This window comes from Sus scrofa, chromosome 4 (assembly GCF_054392235.1).
Source record: "Sus scrofa isolate SSC_HxYL_T2T_F1_AM1 chromosome 4, Sscrofa_HxYL_maternal_Yorkshire_Landrace_v2.0, whole genome shotgun sequence".
NCBI lineage: Eukaryota > Metazoa > Chordata > Mammalia > Artiodactyla > Suidae > Sus > Sus scrofa.
Window position 1 is genome coordinate 129,726,665 of NC_139386.1, and position 20,804 is coordinate 129,747,468.

The 20,804-nt window shown below is 44.4% G+C and overlaps 1 protein-coding gene across 9 annotated transcripts in view; it reads left to right on the forward strand.

Moving 5' to 3' along the window:
• EVI5 (ecotropic viral integration site 5) overlaps positions 1-20,804 on the forward strand; it is a 232,499-nt gene that overhangs the window by 29,957 nt on the left and 181,738 nt on the right. For 2 of the 9 annotated variants that reach the window (XM_021090215.2, XM_021090220.2), the window contains exon 1: positions 6,882-7,151. The exons of 6 other annotated variants lie outside the window; for them this stretch is intronic. The gene's annotated coding sequence lies outside the window, so the exon portion shown is untranslated. Of the gene's footprint in view, positions 1-6,881; positions 7,718-20,804 lie in introns of those variants that run through there. One more of the 9 variants, XM_021090216.2, reaches the window with a different exon arrangement.

Genomic DNA, 20,804 nt, shown 5'->3' on the forward strand with positions numbered 1-20,804 from the left:
GTCCCTGCCCTTGCTCAGTGGGTTAAGGATCCGGCGTTGCCGTGAGCTGTGGTGTAGGTTGCAGGCGCGGCTCGGATCCCGCGTTGCTGTGGCTCTGGTGTAGGCCGGTGGCTACAGCTCCAATTCAACCCCTAGCCTGGGAACCTCCATATGCCGTGAGAGCGGCCTGAGAAATGGCAAAAAAAAAAAAGACAAAAAAAATAAAATAAAATAAATAAATAAATAAATAAATAAATACAAAGAGTTGCATGAGGCTAGTGGCTGATGTATTGGACGGTGCAATCCTAGAATGTAACTGAGATGCCCTGATTTTCTCTGGAAGCTCCAGATGCCAGCTGCCCAGAGTCAGAGTGGAGTGTGGTTCACCACTGACTTCACTGTGAGTCCTTTTCAGTACCCTGGGCAGTTTTTGCCTCTCAGGGGAATGTCTCCCTTGCCTTTCTGTGAGTAACGAAGCTCACCTGGCTGATGTATAAAATGCTTGTGGCAGTTGAGAGCGTGGTGTTCTGATATTTAACCCTTGCCAGGTTTAGCGGCCATAGGAGCTCAGACCTTCTTTGTTTTCCTGTCCTGGACAGTGACACAAATCCATGCTAAGGGTGTGTGGCATTAGAACATACAGAATCATGGAGTTCCTGGTGCGGCTCAGTGGGTTAAGGATCCAGCGTTGCCACACATGGCAGCATAGGTTGAAGGTGCTGCTCGGATTTATAGATGCGATGATGCCGTGACTGTGGCATATGCTGGCACTGCAGCTCTGATTCGACCTCTAGCCTGGAACTTCCATGTGCTGTAGGTGTGGCATTTAAAAAAAAAGAAAGAAAGAAAGAAAGAAAGAAGAAAAAAACATAGCATCTTGAATTGCTAACTGAATTTACCTCAAATTCAATTGTCTCTGAGGTGGGTGCCCCTGCCCACTGCCCCCACACTTCCTGTATCTTCTACTCGAGTTTTTCCAGAGTGTGAACTGCAGAGTGGCAGAGAGCTGGAGCAGAGGCGGTGTTGGGGTGGAATTCACACCGTGGAATTTCACTTACGCAAGTGCTCACGCGCTTGTGAGAGGTCAGAATTAGCTATTTCTCGGGTGAGACTGAGCTTTAATTTTAATTTATTTCTACAACTTTTATTTATTCAAAATTTAATTTTTTGATGAGAAATTAAAGTGTCAGCTCTTTCATCAAATAAACTGATGGGTCCAGGGTGAGTGAAGAAAGGAATGAGCCAGGAGTGGCGTTGGGGGGTCAGAGCTCCTTTCCTCAGGCCTGTGGCCTCATTAGAGACAATACATTACGCACTGAGCCCAGCGGTACTGATTGCTTGGATTATTTAGCATTTTAATGTGTACCTGCAGTTTGTACCAATGAAAATGTATATAATTTGTGCCAATAAAATCAACACCAAGCTTGTTTTTATCATTCATTCAAAATACTTTGAATAGCTACTATGCAAAGTGCTCAGGCTCCTGAGTGGCCTAAGACAAGGCATGATTTTAGTCATTGCAAAGCTCTTCATCTCGTGGGTAGGTGATACACATAAACCACTTCCAACATTAGACTGACCGGGTTCAAAGTCTTGTCCAACCATCTTCCGTTTGTATAAACAAGGGCAAGAGGCACGGAATTTACGAGGTCTGTTTTCTCATATGCAAGGGGGTTGTAATAATTTCTGCCTCATGATAATAGCGTGAGGATTAAAAGAAGCAATGTAGGTACAGCCCTCGGCCGATATTCCGATATTCACACACAGAGAGTGCTCAGCTGTGTGTTTAGCTTTTTTTTTTTTTTTTTTTTTTAAGGACCCCATGTGCAGCGCACGGAAGTTCCCAGGCTAGGGGTCAAATCAGAGCTACAGCTGCCGGCCTACACCACAGCCACCAACGCCAGATCTGAGCCACATCTTCGACTTCACACCACAGCCCATGGCAACTCTGGACACTTAACCCATGGAGTGAGGCTCGGATCGAAGCCACATCCTCATGGTTACTCATTTGGTTCGTTACCCGGAGCCACAACGGGAACTCAAAGCTTGCTTTCTTTAACTGATGTATGCAATATTATATTAGTTTCAGGAGTACAATACAAAATGATACTTTTGTGCATCATGGAAGGGTCACCACAGTAAGTCTAGTTTCCATCTGTCACTGAAGTTATCACAGTGTTACTGACTATATTCTCTATGCTGTACATGACATTCCCAAGACTTACTTATTTTCTAACTGGAAGTTGGTACCTCCCCTTAATTTATTTCATCCCCACCCCTCTGGCAACCACCAGTTTGTCCTCTGTATCCCTGCGTCTGTTTCTATTTTGTTGTATTTATTGGTTTTGTTTTTTGGATTCCACATATAAGTGAAACCATGCAATATTTGTTTTTCTCTGCCTGGCTTGTTATTTTTTTCTTTTCCTTTTTTTTCAGCTGCACCCATGGGATTTGGAATTTCCCGGGCCAGGGATCGAATCTGAGCTGGATCTGCGACCTGCACCACAGCTGCAGCAATGCCGAATCCTTAACCCACTGCACTGGGCTGGGGATCAAACCCTCATCTCCATGGAGACAAAACAGATAATTAACCCACTGTGTCACAGCAGGAACTCCTCTGCCAGACATGCGTTACTTAGCATAGCACCCTAGGTCAGTCCATGTTGTTGCAAATGGCAAGACTTCCTTCTTTTTTGGGGGTGGAGTACCATCCCGTTGTGTACACATACATCACTTCTTTACCCTTTATCTATCGATGGACACCTAAGTTACTTCTGTATCTTAGCTATCATAAATAATCCTGCAATAAACTTTTGAGTGAATATAGCTTTTAAAATTAGTGTTTTTATTTTCTTCAGATAAATACCCCAAAGTGGACTTCTTGGATTGTATGGTAATTCTATTTTTAATTTTTTCCTTTTTTTTTTTTTTTTCAGGGTCATGGGTTGGCATATGGAAGTTCCCATGCTAGGGGTTGAATCAGAGCTACAGCTGCTGGCCTATACCACAGCCACAGCAATGCAGGATCTGAACCACATCTTCAACCTACACCAAAGCTCATGGCAACTACAGATCCTTAACCCACTGAGTGAGGCCAGGGATCAAACCCTCGTCCTCATGGATACTAGATGGGTTCATTACCACTGAGCCACGTTGGGAACTCCCCATTTTTAATTTTTTTTTTTTTTTTTTTTTTTGTCTTTTTAGGATAGCACCTGCGGCATGTGGAGGTTCCCAGGCTAGGGGTCTAATCAGAGCCGTAGCTGCCGGCCTACACCCACAGCCACAGCAATGCCAGATCTGAGCCAAGTCTTCAGCCTACACCACAGCTCAACTCTGGATCCTTAACCCACTGAGAGAGGCCAGAGTCGTTAACCACTGAGCCTTAATGGGATCTCCCCATTTTTAATTTCGTTGAGGGATCTCCATACCATTTTCCCTAGCGGCTGCACCCATTTACAGTCCCTCCAACAGCGTGTCACTGACTAGGTTCCTTGGACTACTTAGTGCGTGGAAATTAATGAGGCCGGATAAGAAATCCAGACCAGGCTTTCTTGGGGCTTGTGCTGTAGCATGAGGGAGCTCAAACGAGCAGCACGTGCCCCCTTGCTTGCTCTGGGGGTGAGGGCGAGCTGGTTCCTTAAGTGGGTGGAGGACCCGTGGGTTGGACAGGAGGTGGTCTGCCCACCCTCTTGGTGGTGGTAAGTGCAGGGATCATGCTTGTACCAGGCTTTGGTCTGGGCACCTCAGAAACGGCAGTTGGGAGTTCCCGTCGTGGCGCAGTGGGTAACGAATCCGACTAGGAACCATGAGGTTGCGGGTTCGGTCCCTGCCCTTGCTCAGTGGGTTAACGATCCGGCGTTGCCGTGAGCTGTGGTGTAGGTTGCAGGCGCGGCTCGGATCCCGCGTTGCTGTGGCTCTGGTGTAGGCTGGTGGCTACAGCTCCGATTCAACCCCTAGCCTGGGAACCTCCATATGCCGCGGGAGCGGCCCAAGAAATAGCAACAACAACAACAACAACAACAAAAAAGACAAAAGACAAAAAAAAAAAAAAAAAAAAAAAAAAAGAAACGGCAGTTGATTTTGTGGCCTTTTCTTGTCTTACTGTTCATGGTTTGCCCCAACTGCACATGTATGCAGCTATTTTTAGTCCCGTGTAGTTTCTTTGTATTCTGTTTCTGGAAGAGACCCTTTGTCCAAGGGCAAGCACGGCAGTAAAGGGTGCCAGGGCCCAGGTTCCAGCCCATCTCAAGTGCACAAGGATTTTATGACCTAGAAATTTCTCTCTTGTACCTTCCCAGTCGATTCCCTGCCAGAAGCAACCAGTTATCATCTTTTCAACACAAACTAGTTTTGCCGTTTGTTGAATTTCAGATAAATGGAACCATAGCGTATGCACTCTTTTGTGTCACTTATTTTCAAATAGGTAATAGAGTCACATGGCATGAAATTAAAAAGGTACAAAAGGGCAGGCAGTCTCAAAAGTCTCCTTCCCAGCCCTGACCCCTAATCATTCAGTCTTCCTCCCTGGAAGCAACCATCAGGTTCACATGGGCCCGCCCATCCCACAGCTATCACTATTAATCCTGGGCTTTATGTAGGTACTTTGAGAACTCAGTTTCAAAGATTACCCAAAGAATCTTCTGACAGCTCAGCTGAAACAAGATAAAATCAGTTGAAAAGTAACTGGAGTTCTTTTTGGACTCTGATTCCAAATGCCAGATTGTGACATTTGTACCTTTCCTTGACTTCAGTTGTTGCAGGATTCTCCTACAGGGAGACAAGACATCGAGACCTTTTTGTCAGGAAGCAGCACCGGCTCAGCAGATTCATATCCAAAGGCCGAGCCCTGAATGCAACGGGGCACCGTCTTATATACCCCGTTAATTTTCCCGCTACATGGAAATTTCTTTGTCCCCCTTATAAGGTGTTCTCTAAATCTTGAGCAGTTGTAGATACACCTGGGCTCATGGATACAGATTATGCTACATTGTTGCAGAACTGAGCATGAGGGCACAGATGCTCCTGTCCCATGTTGCCCTCCCTTTGTTCTGGGAGGGCCCTTCCCCCTCCCCACTACAAGGTAACCTTCAGGCTAGTTCAAGTTCTAGCCTTCTAGGATTCTCATTCATTGATATATACAAGCAAAACATGTATTGAACAAATATGGAAATACACTCATGAACCAAAGAAAACCAAAGGTTCATGGGCTTATAGATATAATTGTCCAATGGAGGAAACAAAAATTCACAAAATAATCCTATAATTACAGTTTCAGTGCCAGGTGCCAGGAATGGACCAAGGCAGGGAACTCCAAAGATGCTTCTCAGAGGCTCAGAGGTAGAGACTAGAAGTGAGATAAGGATGAGGATTGGAAGAGCTTTCCAGCCCTGGAGCAAAGCATATGCAAACTGCCCGAGGAGGGGATTGGAAGCGGCCAGTGTGGCTGGAGCAGAGATAGCAGGATGGAATGCAGTCTGAGCAGTTAGAAGCGATGGAGAGTTCAGCAAGATGCCTCACCACGCAGGGCCTGGCGAGTTCAGAGGTTCTGTCTAAGGAGTGGGAAGCCATTGAAGTGGTACAGGCGGGGCAGCTTCAAGATCTGTTGTCCATCTGTGTGGAGAAGAAATTAGTCAGGGGCCAGAGGGCATGTGTGTAAACCAATGAGAGACGAAATGAGAAGCCCTCCCAGGCCCCTGGCCCTCCCAGACAAAGGTAGTTTGGGGTAGGGTGGTGATGGAGGAGGAAAAAAAGAGGACAGACTCAAGGCAAATTTGGGAAGTAAAATCTACAGGAGTTGCAGATAGATGGAGTATGGGAAGGAAATGTAGATTAACACAACGTCTCCGCTTTCCTCTGCAAGATGGATTCAGCTGCAATAAAACTGTTCATTGAAATTAATGTTAATAATGGTTAATGGTATAACCTAACGTTTTGCAAAATTTAGCCTCAGATAAAATTTCAAGTTTTTAATTGGGTGGAGGGCATGGCTCTACTTCCTATTTTTCGGTATTTCCTAATTTTGTTTTTTTAAAAACTGGAGTTTCTCTTTTCCTGAAATGCTTATTACAGTGGAACCCTTTCTGGGGAATATAATTTTAAATTAGATAATAACCAGGGCTATCTCATTTCTAGGCAATTGTGTGTGTGTGTGTGTGTGTGTGTGCTAATTACTATTGCTTTGTCACTTCTAAATGCATAATGAAAGTCAATTTGTATTGCCTTTGCTGCTTTTTCTTGCCCGTTTTCCCTGGGATTAGCCAGGAATTAGGAGGTTGTTTCCGTCCCAAACGAAGGACTTTCCTTCTAAGAATTTCTTCGTTGATACTGGCTGACTGCCCGGCTGGACCTCACGTATTTGCGCCCCTGTCCTGCCCCCTGCCGGACTCTGCATAAACCTCACGTGTCCGGACAACCGACGGTCGAGTGACTTGCCATCACCAGTGCCATTTACACGTTGATTATTGTTTCGAGAGTGGCCAGGTCACCTTTCCAGGAAGCTGGGGCGGCCTTCCGAAGCTGGCGCGTCTGCAGCGTGTGGCCGCGGCCTGGGAGACGGGCGCGGGGGCAGGGCGGCCACGCGAGGCCGGCAGCCTTGAGCGCAGGGTGGCTTCGGGCCGGGGCCGGGCTGGGCTGGGCTGGGCCCGGGGAGAGTCTGGGGCAGATCTCCCAGGCAAGGGACGGTCCAGGAGCCCGAGGAAGTCTGCAATTTGTGGGTGCGAGGGCTGGATCTTTGAGGGAGGGGCGGAGGAACGGGCGGGACTGCCCCGCCCCCGTCCCGCGCGGTCCAATCCCCTCGGCTTCTCCTTTGCTCGCCGGCCAGCCCGGCCCCTAACCTGCTCGAACCCATTATGCGGTAGAGGCGGCCCGGTCTCTTTAAGGCCCCGCCGCGCCTGCGCCGAGAGCCTTCCTGCCGCGGCCGGGCCGGACCGTGAGGAGCGGCTGCGGGGCACGCCGACCGGGGGACGCCGGTAGCTGAGGCCGCGGCGGCGCTGGAGGAGCGGGTCGGGGGAGAGGCCGCCCGGAGCTCCCGGGGAGCGCGGCGCCCGGCCGGGGCCGGGAGGACGGCCGGCGGCGTCGGGGGCGAGGCCGAGGCGCTGGGACGCGGCGGCGCGGCTGCCGGCTGGATGGGAAGTTCATGTTGACGGCGGAGTCCACCCCACGTTTCCAAGGTGAGCGGCGCCGCGCCAGGCCCGGCGGCCGGGAGGCCGGGCGGGCCGCGAGCCCGGGCCCGCGGGGCGCACAGCTCGGCCGGGGCGCGGCCACGGGGGCGCCGCCACCAAACTTGCGGCGCGAGCCCGGCGGGCGCGGTCGGCCCCGCTGGGGCCTAAGTTCCCTGCGGCCGCCGCGTCCCGGGACCCTCCTCCCGGGGGTGCTGGGGAGGAGATTCGGCAGAGGGACCCTCCAGTGGAGTCCTAGGGAGGTGGGGGCACCAGGCAGCTTCGGGGGCGCTTCCTCGCAAGTCCTCCGGGGGGACACTGACCCTTCACCCTCGCCCTCGGGGCCAGGAGTCTGTTCCCCCTGGGTGACCTGATGCGGCGAGAGCGCCCGCGCCTTCTGCAAAGTTGGCGTTTTTATTTGGCCTCCGGGATTCTGCGCAAGGCCGTGTCCCCAGGCAAGTGATGAGCAAGCCAGGTGTGTTCGAGGACTCCCAAGGATGCACTTGGGGAGCGTTCGTAGCCGTCCCTGAATCACCTTATGACTAGCGGGGCAAGCCTCAAATCAACCACAGTTTCCGGTAGGTTGGAGTGTGGTGGTAGTGTTTCCTTTAGAGTTGCTGTGATTTCTTCGTGTCTGTCTGTCTGTCTTTTGGGCATCGTAGATAAACTCCGTTGGCATCCCTTCACCGAAGAGTTAACCAAAACTTTCGGAATGTTTCCTTCACTTTCCTGTCTGTTGCTGTTAGACGTGATTTCAGAAAGCAGCATTTTCTTGCAAAGCTGTCTTTCCTTTCTTTGGGTTCCAGTGTAGAGTAACAGACTCCTTTCATTGCTGAAAGAAACCCGGCGCTTCGTGAAGATCAAGAAAATGATCTGTTTTTACCTTTGTTCTGAGTTGGAGTGTGTTAGCTTTTTTGCTTCATTTGTTAAAAATTTTATTAGTAAACTTTCTGCGGTTTACCAGAAGCTTCTTTTCTTTTTTTTTTATTACTCAAATGAATTTATCCCATCTGTAATTGTATAATGATCACAACAATCTGATTTCACAGGATTTCCATCTCACAGCCCAAGCACATCCCCCCACCCCCCAGAGGCTTCTTTTCTGTTCTCAAATGCTAGCCTTAAGGTCTGTGAGACAGTTGTGTCAAAGAAGTCGTGGAAGACTTATCGTAGTATAATATACAGAAAAAGTGCACAATCTTGAGTAGAGAATTTTTACTAAGATGAGGAAACACAACATTGCCAGCTCGAGGTTTATAACTAGGAGTGGAACTGTTGGTTTATCATTTACATACCAAACCATAAAATGATAAATGATAAAACTTTAGCATTAGAGACAGTTGAACCTATCCCCAGAGTGGTTCTAGCTGTTAGAAAATGATATTCTCTTTCCCCAATATCCTTGTCAGTTTTTAAAACTTTTGCTATTTTGGTAGAGGTGTAATATATGCATGATTTTATTTTGCATTTTTCTGTTAATTGTGGTTGAGTATCTTTTATTGGACCTGTTGTCTTTTGTGACCTGCCTGCTAGGTCTTACTCTTGTTTTTGTAATTGGTTGGTAATTCTTTATTCTGGATATGAGTTCTTAGGGTGTATGTGTTTCTCCCATGAGTCCTTTCTGTATCTTGTCTTTTCACTCTTTTAATGGCTTCTTTTTTTTTTTTTTTTTTTTTTTTTTGGCTTTGGCTTTGGCCCTCGGCATGTGGAAATTCCTGGGCCAGGGATCAAACCCACACCATAGCAGCAACCCGAGATGCTTCTGTGACAAGTCCCAGATCCTTAAAACCTACTGAGCCACAGAACTCCTTGATGGCCTTTTTGATGAATCAAAATTCATGATTTTAATGAAATGTACTTAATCCTTCCTTTTATGATAACTGCTTTTTGTGCCCTATTTAAGAAATCTTGGTCTAAGAATATGGAGACATTTTCCCATGGTACCTTGCAGAAGTTTTATTTTGTTTTACTTTTCACGTTTAAGGTATACACTTTACAGTCAATTCCAGGTAAATTGTGGCCTGGGGTGGTCAAGATTTACTTCTTACCATATGGTTATCTATTTGACCCACCACCATTTATTGAAAAGTGCCCCTGTGATTGCAGTTTTTTCATAAATCAGTTCGACATATAACTGTGGATCTGTTTCACTGGTCTATTTGTTATAGTATCATAAATGATATTTTAAAACATTCGTGGCCAGTATATAGAAATACAACTGATTCGGGGCGGGGGGGTTGGTGGGCTCTGGGATTATTTTAAAACAAATCCTAGATATCATTCCATCAATAAATTCTAAATATTTAATCTCTGTTCAAGACTTAGTCCAAATTATACCTTGTATGTTCTAGTTTTCCAAGTTTTTTTCTCTTCTTTTTTTTTTGCTTGGTACCTCCAGTGTCTGGGACCAGCTCAAGATGTACTGAATGTGTCATATATTGATAGTCACAGTGTTAGGCTCTGGGGCTACCGTGCTGTTTAAGATGCTGCCCCTGCCTTGATGGAGTTTAGAGTCTAGGAAGGAGAGTAGAAATTCAAGAAAAGACCTTTATCCTTGCCTAGGGGAAGTGCTAGGATGCAAGTTGGTTGGCTGCATACAAAAGGGACATTTAAATCAAACTGTGGGGGAGTCTGCGTGCCTGGTTCCCTGTGTTCTGGGAGCTGGGCAGAGGAAATGGGGTGTGGGTGGGGCTGCTATTCACTCTGCTACTTCTGCTTTATTCCTGGGCTGTCAGCCCTCAGCCTCCCGCCCCTCTTCTCGCATCTGGAGCCCCTCCAAGTCTGTTTGCAGAGAATGAATTTATGAGAGGATGTGAGTGGTGGGGAAGGGAAACGGAAGGTCCATACAGAGACTTCACCTGACTCTGCAGACTTGAAACCTGCTCACCTGCCCTTCAGCCCATGCTTCCTCCTCCCTGACCATGGGCCTGGAGTCTCCCAAGCGCCGAGCTTTTCGGGGGCTCCGTGAGTGAGCCGGATCAGGTTCTTTTTTGTCTTTTTGCTATTTCTTTGGGCCACTCCCACAGCATATGGAGGTTCCCAGGCTAGGAGTTGAATCGGAGCTGTAGCCACCGGCCTACGCCAGAGCCACAGCAACGCGGGATCCGAGCCGCGTCTGCAACCTACACCACAGCTCACGGCAACGCCGGATCGTTAACCCACTGAGCAAGGGCAGGGACCGAACCCGCAACCCCATGATTCCCAGTCGGATTCTTAACCACTGTGCCACGACGGGAACTCCCGGATCAGGTTCTTGACCATATTCCCTTCTGCAGGCCTGTGGGCTTCGCTTCCTACCCTCTACTCACTCCTTCCTGCAGCTCTTTGCTTGCTTCATAGATGCCATATCTCTTATCTGTCTGAGAATGTTAAAGATCGTTTCTTTAAGCTTTCTTTTTTCCTGCATAGTTTCCTCCAAGTTACTTTTTTCCTCTTTGGTATAATCTCAGCAGTCTAGGCCCTCTTCAGAGGTCAGGTAATCTTTGGTTATTTGCTTGTGATGGAGAGAGCAAATATTTTAGTGTTTTTAAAAACGTAAGTGTGGGAGTTCCCGTCGTGACTCAGTGGTCAATGAATCTGACTAGGAACCATGAGGTTGCGGGTTCGGTCCTTGGCCTTGCTCAGTGGATTAAGGATCTGGCATTGCCGTGAGCTGTGGTGTAGGTTGCAGACGCGGCTTGGATCCCATGTTGCTGTGGCTCTGGTGTAGGCCGGTGGCTACAGCTCCAATTCGACCCCTAGCCTGGGAACCTCCATATGCTGCGGAAGCAGCCCTAGAAAAGGCAAAAAGACAAAAACGAAAACAAAAACAAAAAAACAAAGAAAAAAAATGTAAGTGTGATTGCCCAGTGAAATACATAGATTTTCAGTGTATAGTTTGATGAGTCTGCTCTGTATACACCTGTGTAATTAACACAAGGCGCAGAGCAGAAAGCGGAAACCCTAGAAGGTTCTCTTACGTTCCCTTCCTCTGTCTTCCCCACTCCCTCTGCAGAGGCAACTACTAGTCTGATTTCTGCCTGCATCCATTAGCACCAGTATTTTCTAAAGTCGCCCACGTGATTCCAGGGTTGGGTCAAGATTGAAACCATTGGGTTGGGTGGGCTGTTTGAGCCTCTCTCCAGTATCTGTCCTCCTGTTGGCTAGTTGGATTTCCCACAGGGGATCTTCCAGTTTTCAGCTTGCCAGTGATCTGGGAACTTGGGAAAAGAGAGCTGAGAGTAATGAGCCTCCGAGCTTTTAGTGTGAAGGAGCCCATGGTTGGCCTCTTTTTCTTAGGATACCTTCATCTTCCACCAAGTATGGTTTACCCTCTTGAGAGAATAAATCTTTAATCTGCTGCTTTGTTGAGGTTGGGTCACACTTAGCAACTTGGAAGAGGAATGGGTGTCTAACCTTTCAAACAGCTTTCACCTGATTCTTTTCTTTTTTTAATGGCCTCACAGCAGCTTATGGAAGTTCTCAGGCCAGGGATTGGCTCCAAGCTGCAGCTTCAACCTATGCCCCAGCTGGACCGATGCTGGATCCTTTAACCCGCTGAGCAGGGCTGGGACCGAACCTGCACCTCTGCAGCAGCCCCAGCCTCTGCAGTTGGAGTCTTAACCCACAGCACCACAGTGGGAACTCCACCCAATCCTTTCTTCAGTCTCCTTGCCCCTTCTTGTCCTGGCAGTTCCCAAACCCTTTGAGGATTCTGTAGTGGAACCTGGATTTGTTTTTAGTTTTCGGCACTGCTCTGTTAGACCAGGTTAGTTACCACTCAGCCGTCTTTCCAGCTTCCAAAATTTTGTTGCTGTTGTCTTTTCCATTCTTTAGGTCCTATGGTTTATGTCCTAAAAACAGATCAAAACAACTTTTTCTCTTTTTTTTTTTTTTTTTTTTGGCTACACCCATGGCATATGGATGTTCCCAGGCTAGAGGTTGAATCAGAGCTACAGCTGACAGCCACAGCCACAGCCACGTGGAATCCAGCTGTGTCTGTGACCTACACCACAGCTCACGGCAGTGCTGCATCCCCAACCTACTGAGTGAGGCCAGGGATCAAACCCGCATCCTTATGGATACTAGTTGGATTTGTTTCCACTGTGCCACAACGGGAATGCCACAACAACCCTTTGTTTATCTTAGCTTTAGTAGAGTTTTGGGAGGGGAACAAAATTAGATGTGTGTTCAATCTTCCATCTTCACCTGGAAGTGCATCATCTGCTTCCTTTTTTGGTTGCACCCTCAACATGCGGAAGTTCCTGGGCCAGGGATCAAACCCAGACCACAGTTGTGACCTGTGCCACAGCTGTGGCAACACTGGATCCTTAGCCCACTGCACCACAAGGGAACTGCTTTCTGTCTGCTTTTCTGTTATACAAAATTGTGTTGCCATTCACCCATCGCTGTTGTCTGCTCCATGCGAGGCTCTAGCTTTTACAATTTCTGTGCTGTTACCTAAATAGAATGTTAGGAGAGACAGCACCTAAATATCGGGTCAAACGGTTATTTCTGTAGAAACCCCAAAATTCTTTTGAGAAGTGTCCTTTGTCCTTAGAATCTCAGGAGTGGAAATGATTTTAAAGGCAAGCCAGTTTAGTGAGCTATCTGATACTTTGTAGTGGGAAACTCATTATATGAAGAGATGAATAGCTGGAGAACCAGCGGGCTGTGGATCTCTGCACCAGGTCTGGAAATCCATATGTGCATTACATTTTAGTATCGAGTGAACAAGTAATGGCAAGGCCAGGGTTGAGCCCACGTTCACATGGATACTAATTGGGTTTGTAACCCACTGAGCCACAATGAGAAGTCCAAATCAATAATACTTAAGTTCAGCTTCAGTTATAGAGGAAGGTATTACTCAGAGTTGTTTTGTTTTGAGAAAAAGACTCAATACCAGAAAAACATTGAAAACTGTTGCTAAAGATAAAAGTGTAGAAATCCTAGTTTATAGTTAACTTCAACTGATAAATTAATTAGAACCACCCAATAAAGCCTCTCTGTTAAGTTCCTCTATAACTTGTTATGCTTTTCATCCTTTCTTTCTTTCTTTTTTCCTTTCCTTCCTTCCTTCCTTCCTTCCTTCCTTCCTTTCTTTCTTTCTTTCTTTCTTTTTTTTTTTGGATCTTTTTAGGGCTGCACCTATAAAGTTCCCAGACTAGGGGGTCCAATCAGAGCTGCAGCTGCCAGCCTACACCACAGCCTCAGCAATGTGGGATCCGAGCCACATCTGAGACCTATACCACAGCTCATAGCAACGTGGGATCCTTAACTCACTGAGCAAAGCCAGGCATCGAACCTGTGTCCTCATGGTTACTAGTTGGGTTTGTTACCACTGAGCCACGATGGGAACTCCCTCCTTTTTTTAAAAAAACACTTAAGTCAGTAGGTTTCTAAGTGTTCTTTGATATAAAAGTTTTTATAAATTTCATGATGAAATGAAAATATTACTCTCAATGTAATTTATTTTCTCTTAGGCCGAATTTATAAAATTTAATGTATTTCCCTTTGAACTGTGTCCATGTGAATGTCCTTTTACATTTGAAATTTATGGTGCTAGGTCATGAGTAGGTTTTTTATTGTTTTCTCTATTGCCTTTATTTGGCAAAATTGAAAAGCTGCCAGTCCTGTGTTCCTTTTCAAACTAATTTTGGGCAAATTATGTAGAATACAAAAGTCTGCTTATCATTGCACGCAGTTCTCACTGGCCTTTTTGCTCCTCCACAGATTATTTTACTTTCGTGTTCACGTATACAGGTGAGGCTGTCAAAGATAACGTTGGCAGTTATTACGGTCTTGGTGGCATATGACAGTCCTTCCTCGTTGGAACCATGGAATTAATTAATTTGTGTTTTGTGGCTGGAACCTGTTGACTGTGACCCCATAGGTTTGCTCAGTCATCCCAGGTCATTCTTTTAAGTTGCTTGGTGGGTTTATTTGTTGCCGTTTCCCGATGTTTATTACTGCCTCTGTACTTCAAAGGAGCATTCGTTGACTGTGCTGTTTGCAGTTTATTCTTTAAATGGACAAAGACAGTGTGGGTTTAGTGCTTGTTAATTGTTCTTTGTACTGATCCAGCTCTCACAATTGTTTTTTGAAAAATGTGCCCTAAAGCTAGTTAAAGTGGCTATTATCTGGGTCTTCATTGTCGGTTTTGCTATACAGTGCCTTGTAGGTTCATGACTGGGGCCCTCTCCTTAAGGAACTGCTAGCTCCTGTGTTCTTGAAAGGGACCTTGATAGAGGTAGGCACAGAATGGCTTTATTATGGATCATTGCTCCTTTTGTTTTTCTTAAGAAGGGAAGATGGGGATTTTGTCTTATCTTTGCATTGGTGCTCAAATGATGAGTTGCTGGATTCTTTGGCCTGGTACAGATCTTCTGCTCTGTTCAAAATCTAGCATTCTCATAAATTATTCCAGTTAATTCATTAGAACAGTGTTAAGAGATACTGGATAAAAGTTTTGCTGTAATGAACAATTGTGTAATAATGATATTCGAATTAGATACATGAGAGAGAGAAGAAAAACTTATATTTTCAGGTATACCAGAAATCAGGATAGTTTAGAACACTGAGCCAGAATTGGACAGTGAGAACATAGGCCTTGAAGTAAATTGAAAAAGAATTGTTTTGGGAATAAGCCCATGAAAAGTGTAATGCCTTTAAATATTTAATTGACAGAGATGTAAGAGATGAGTATAAAATTTAAGACTCAACTTGGCTGCCTTTTTGAAAATGTGGAGAAGCTGCTTTTTTGCTGCCAGATGAATGAGGTTATAAAAGTTGTCAAGCATGATGGACTATTTACATGTAATATACAAGCTCAGAATAATGAGTCCCTAAATGATCTAGAAATTTAATGATGTTATAATCATTGTCAAAGTCATTAAGAGCCACCAGAGAGGGAGTTCCCATTGTAGCTCCGTGGTTAAAGATCTGATATAGTCTCTGTGAGGATGCGAGTTTGATCTCTGGCCTCATTCCGTGGGTGAAGGATCTGGCATTTCCGCAAGCTGAAGCATAGGTCCCAAATTTGGCTCAGATCCTGTGTTGCCTTGGCTGTGTTGTGCGCCGGCAGCTGCGGCTCCTGTTTGACCCCTAGCCTGGGAACATCCATATGCTGCAGGTGCTGCTATAAAAAGGGGGAACACGAAAGAACCACCAAAGATAGCACGTATGCAGTGTCCCCTGTGTGCAAAGCATAGTTATGGGGATTGGGAAGATAGTGGTGATCCGTTCTATAGAGACAGAATCTTTGTTTTAACAAAACTCGACACACCAGACCGACACACAGTATAGCCTTGTTTCTGAGTGAGGCGTTAATACATATATATTTTTTTCCATCTTTGGCTGCCCATGGCACATGGACCTCCCAGGCCAGGGATCGGATCCGAGCCACAGTCTCCACCTAAGCTGCAGCTGCTGCAACACCAGATCCCTAACCCATTGTGCCTGGCCAGGGATCAAACCTGTGTCCCGGTGCTCCTAAAATGCCACTGATCCCATTTCACCACAGTGGGAGCTCCGGTAATTTTTATTTTTATTTTTTCAGCCATTTAAAAATTATAATTGATTTATAGTGTTGTGCCAGTTTCTGCTGCACAGCAAAGTGAGACAGTCAAACATATATCTGTCCGTATACATTCTTTTTTAAAAAAATTCCATCATGGTCTATTCCAGGAGATTGGATATAAATTCCTGTGCTATATATAGACATTGTCTGTCTATTCTAAATGTAAGAGTTTGCATCTACCAACCCCAAACTCCCCGTCCATCCCACTTCCTCCCCCCTTCCTTTGGCAGCCACAAGTCTGTTCTTTATGTCTGTGAGTCTGTTTCTGTTGTATAGACAGGTTCATTTGCACCATATTTTAGATTCCATATATAAGTGATATTGTATGGTAGCTGTCTTTGTCTTTCTTACTTGGTATGAGAAACTAGTTGCATCCATGTTGTTGCAAATGGCATTATTTTGGTTTTTTTGTGGTTGAGTAGTATTCCACTGTATTTATGTACCATGTCTTAATCTCTTCATCTGTTGACGGACATTTGGGTTGTTGCCATATCTTGGCCACTGTGAATACTGCTGTGGTGAACAGAGGGGGTGCATGTATCTTTTTGAATTATAGCTTTGTCTGGGTATATGCCCAGGAGCAGGATTGCTGGATCATATGGCAGTTCTATATTTAGTTCTCTGAGGAACCTCCATACTGTTTTCCGTAGTAGTTGCACCAATTTACATTCCCACCAACAGTGCAGGAGGGTTCCCTTTTCTCCAACCCTCTCCAGCATTTGTTGTTTGTAGACCTATTAGTGATGGCCATTCTGACCAGTGTGAGGTTGTACCTCATTGTAGTTTTTACTTGCATTTCTCTAATAATTAGTGATGTTGAGCACATTTTCATGTTCCTGCTAGCCATCCATATGTCTTCTTTGGAGAAATGTCTGTTTAGGTCTCTTTCCCAGTTTTTGATTGGGTTGTTCGCTTTTTTTTGTTGTTGAGTTGTATGAGTGGTTTGTATATTTTGGAGATTAAGCCCTTGTCAGCGGCATTGTTTGCAACTATTTTCTCCTATTCTGTGGGTTGTCTTTTCCTTTTGTTTATGGTTTCCTCTGCTATGCAAAAGCAAGCAAGTTTGATTAAGGTCCCATTTGTGTATTAAGTTTAGTTAGGTCCCATTTGTTTATTTTTATTTCTATTGCTTTCGGAGACTGACCTTAGAAAACATTTGTGCGGTTGGTGTCAGAGAATGTTTTGCCTGTGTTCTCGTCTAGGAATTTTATGGTGTTTTGTCTTATGCTTAAGTCTTTAAGCCATTTTGAGTCTATTTTTGTACGTGGTGTAAGTGTTCTAACTTCATTGATGTACATGCAGCTGTCCAGGTTTCCCAGCACCACTTGCTGAAGAGACTGTTTTCCTCCCACTTTATATTCTTTCCTCCTTTGTTGAAGATTAATTTTCCATAGGTGTCTGGGTTTATTTCTGGGTTTTCTGTTCTGTGCCATCCATCTGTATGTGGTTTTGTACTGACACCACATTGTCTTGATTACTGTAGCTTTGTAATACTCTCTGAAGTCTGGGAGAATTACGCCTCCTGCTTTGTTTTTTCCCTGAGGATTGCTTTGGTAGTTCTGGGTCTTTTATGGTTTCATGTAAATTTTTGGATTATTTGTTCTAGTTCTGTGAAAATGATCACGGGTAGGTTGATAGGGATTGCATTAAGTCTGTAGATTGCTTTGGGCAGTGTGGCCGTTGTAACAGCATTAATTCTTCCAGTCCAGCAGCATGGGATTTCTTTCCACTTCTTTGAATCCTCTTCAATTTCCTTGATTAAAGTTTTCTAGCTTTCAGTGTATAAATCTCCTAGCTCCTTGATCAGGTTTATTCCTAGGTATTTATTTGAGGTGCGATTTTAAAAGTTTTTTTTTAATATTCCCTTTCTAATATTTCGTTGTTAGTATACAGAAATACAACAATTTCTGAATGTTAATCTTGTATCCTGCTAATTTGCTGAATTTGTTGATCAGTTCCAGAAGTTTTTGTGTGGAGTCCTTAGGGTTTTCTATACCGAGTGTCATGTCTTCTGCATACAGTGACAATTTTACCTCTGCTCTCCCAGTTTGGATACCTTTTCTTTCTTTTGTTTGTCTGATTGCTGTGGGTGATGAGAGTGGGCATCCTTGTCTTGTTCTAGATTTTAGAGGGAAGGCTTTCAGCTTTTCACCCTTTGGTATCATGTTGGCTGTGGGTTTGTCATAAATGGCTTTTATTATGTTGAGATGTGTTCCCTCTATACTCACTTTGGCAAGAGTTATCATGAATGGATGTTAGATTTTGTCAAATGCTTTTTCTGCATCTATTGAGATGATTGTGTGGTTTTCGACGATTCTTTTGTTGATGTGGTGTATTACATTGATATGCATGTGTTGAACTATCCTTGTGAATTTGGGAGGAATCCTACTTGGTCATGGTGTATGATTTTTATGTGTTTTTGGATTAGGTTTGCTGAAATGGTGATAAAGGGTAATTTGGAAGTTCTTGTGTGGTGCAGCAAGTTAAGGATCTGGCATTGTCCTGGCGGTGGCACAGGTTGCAATTGTGGCTCAGGTTTGATCCCTGGCCCAGGAACTTCCACATGTTGTGGGTATGACCAAAATAAAAATAAAAATAAATAGGCGTTCCCGTGATGGTGCAGCGGAAATGAATCTGACTAGGAACCATGAGGTTGTGGGTTCGATTCCCTGGCCTTGCTCAGTGGGTTAAGGATCCGGCGTTGCCGTGAGCTGTGGTATAGGTTACAGACGTGGCTCAGATCTGGCATTGCTGTGGCTGTGATGTAGGCCAGCAGCTGTAGCTCTGATTAGACCGCTAGCCTGGGAACCTCCATAAGCCACAGGTGCACCCCTAAAAAGACAAAAAAAGGGGGGGTAACCTAGCAGTGAGTGTCCTGAATGTACTGACATGAAAAATCTTTTGATACTGGGTAGTAGATGAAATGGCCAGTTAAAGTATTTTATTAAATCTTTGAATAAAATTTAACTTGTATAGTTCTTAGGTTTCAAAGACTTAAATGAATGCTGATTCCTCGAGGTTACTGCATGCTGTTTCTGGTACAGTTTTGGATATTTTAAACATTTAAAATTCTAAAAATTAGGACCTCATTCATATGAAATACTTCAGTCAGAGAGCTTATAAGTGTCAGCAATACTCAGATATTTTGAATGGGCTGGAAAAGTGTGCATCTCTGTGAACTTTATATGTAGCTTAAGGTGTTGCTGAGCTGGGACAGTCCCATCGTTAAGGGGATTTAGTGAGCTGGAGAGCAGCGCATGTGGTACTCAGTAGCAGGGTTCTTTAACGAGGAGTAGAAATACGGATTCGGAACTGTTAAACCACATACTTTTGGAACATTACATAGAAGAAATTAAGCACAATGGACATTTTATATTTAGAAGTTTTCTTAAAAACTTAAATCTTGTAAGCGGCTTAGGCTAGAGTGGAATGTTTCTGTTAATTTTGGTACATTTTCTTTTATCTCTGATACAGACGTGCAGTGGTGATGTGATTGCCATTGGTTGCTTTTCCCTATTCATTTTCTTTTCTCTGCTTTCTTTCCTTCTTTTTCTTTAGAAATTACTGCTGTAGCTTACAAAGCGAGGAGCGCTCCTTTTGTGCAAAATGTTGAAGTCAGGAAAATGTCAGTGTTTCTACAGTCACGCTGATCTGCTTAAACTTAGTGTAAAAAATTATCAAAGGTTGTTGATATTCTTGAGACTTGTTTTTTACACTAGTATTATACATGGATTAAAAAAAGAGTAAGTACAGGTTATAATGGGTTATTTTCGGAGCAGTTTGGAATTTTCATGTGATAATGTTTCACAGTTTCATTTTCAAATATAATTTCCATCTCAATATTTTAGTTAATTGAGTTTCTTAAATAGGTAGTCACATTGGTTTTGGGCAGATCTTATTTGTCTGTCAGGTAAAATCCTTAAGCGTCGTAACATGTTCTGATATGCTGTGTTTTTACTTTTATGTCCTGCTAGTTTTAGCTCACCTTCCCATGAGTTGTTTATACTTGTCAGGACGCTTTTATTTTAAGGCTGAATGTTTAGGATCCTGGCTCCATCATTTACTAGCTGATGGAATCTTGGGCAAGTTGTTTAACCTCCAGAAACTTCCATAAAATCGATCTCAGGGTTATTGTGAGGGTTAAATTAGATAATGTAAGTCTTGTGTCTTGTCGCAGTGCCTGGTCCATAGTAAAACATACAGTAGATGATGGTAGCAGCAGCAATAGGATATCGCTGTATGTAAATTTTCCTTTTCTGAAAGTTTGCTCTCAAGGTAGGAAGGATCAGGGAGAGAGATGGATTTATGCTGTATGCCTAAAGAAAAGAAATGAACTCAGAGAAATTTGTCATACAGACATTTAAAGGAAGAAGACTTGTCAGCAGTATTACCCTTATTTCCTGTTTTTTTCCCTCCTTTCCGTGTAATTCCTGTCAGCTGTTTTTTTTCTTACTCTGTTGAAGCCAGTGCTCTGTATCTTCTCTTCTTCTGACAGCTGTTAGCCTAAGTAAATGAAAGATATAATGTGAAACTTTTCTTTGAGGATATTAATAGACTGTATTTTAAAGTCTACGCTCTGTTGATAGTACTCAAAACATGTGAGGCATTGTTATTTATATAATAATGTTTATTCTTATGTTTACAGAGTTGGAATAATACTTCCCTTATAACCTGCTTAAAAGATTGAAGATAAATATTAACATTTGCACCAAACTTAAATCCTACTGGCACAATATTGAGTGTGTGTGTATGTATGTATTATTATAAATATGTTTTTTCCATGTTTATTCAGTTGTATATGAAGTTTTTATGGGTTCAGAATTTCCAGCATTTTGAAGAATGATAAGAAGTAACGGTGTTGGAGTTCTCATCGTGGCTCAGTGCTTAACAACCCGACTAGGAACCATGATCTTGCGGGTTCGATCCCTGGCCTTGCTCAGTGGGTTAAGGATCCGGCGTTGCCGTGAGCTGTTGTGTAGGTCGCAGACGTGGCTCGGATCCCGCGTTGCTGTGGCTCTGGCGTAGGCTGGGGGCTACAGTTCCGATTCAACCCCTAGCCTGGGAATCTCCATATGCCACAGGAGTGGTCCTAAAAAAGGCAAAAAAAA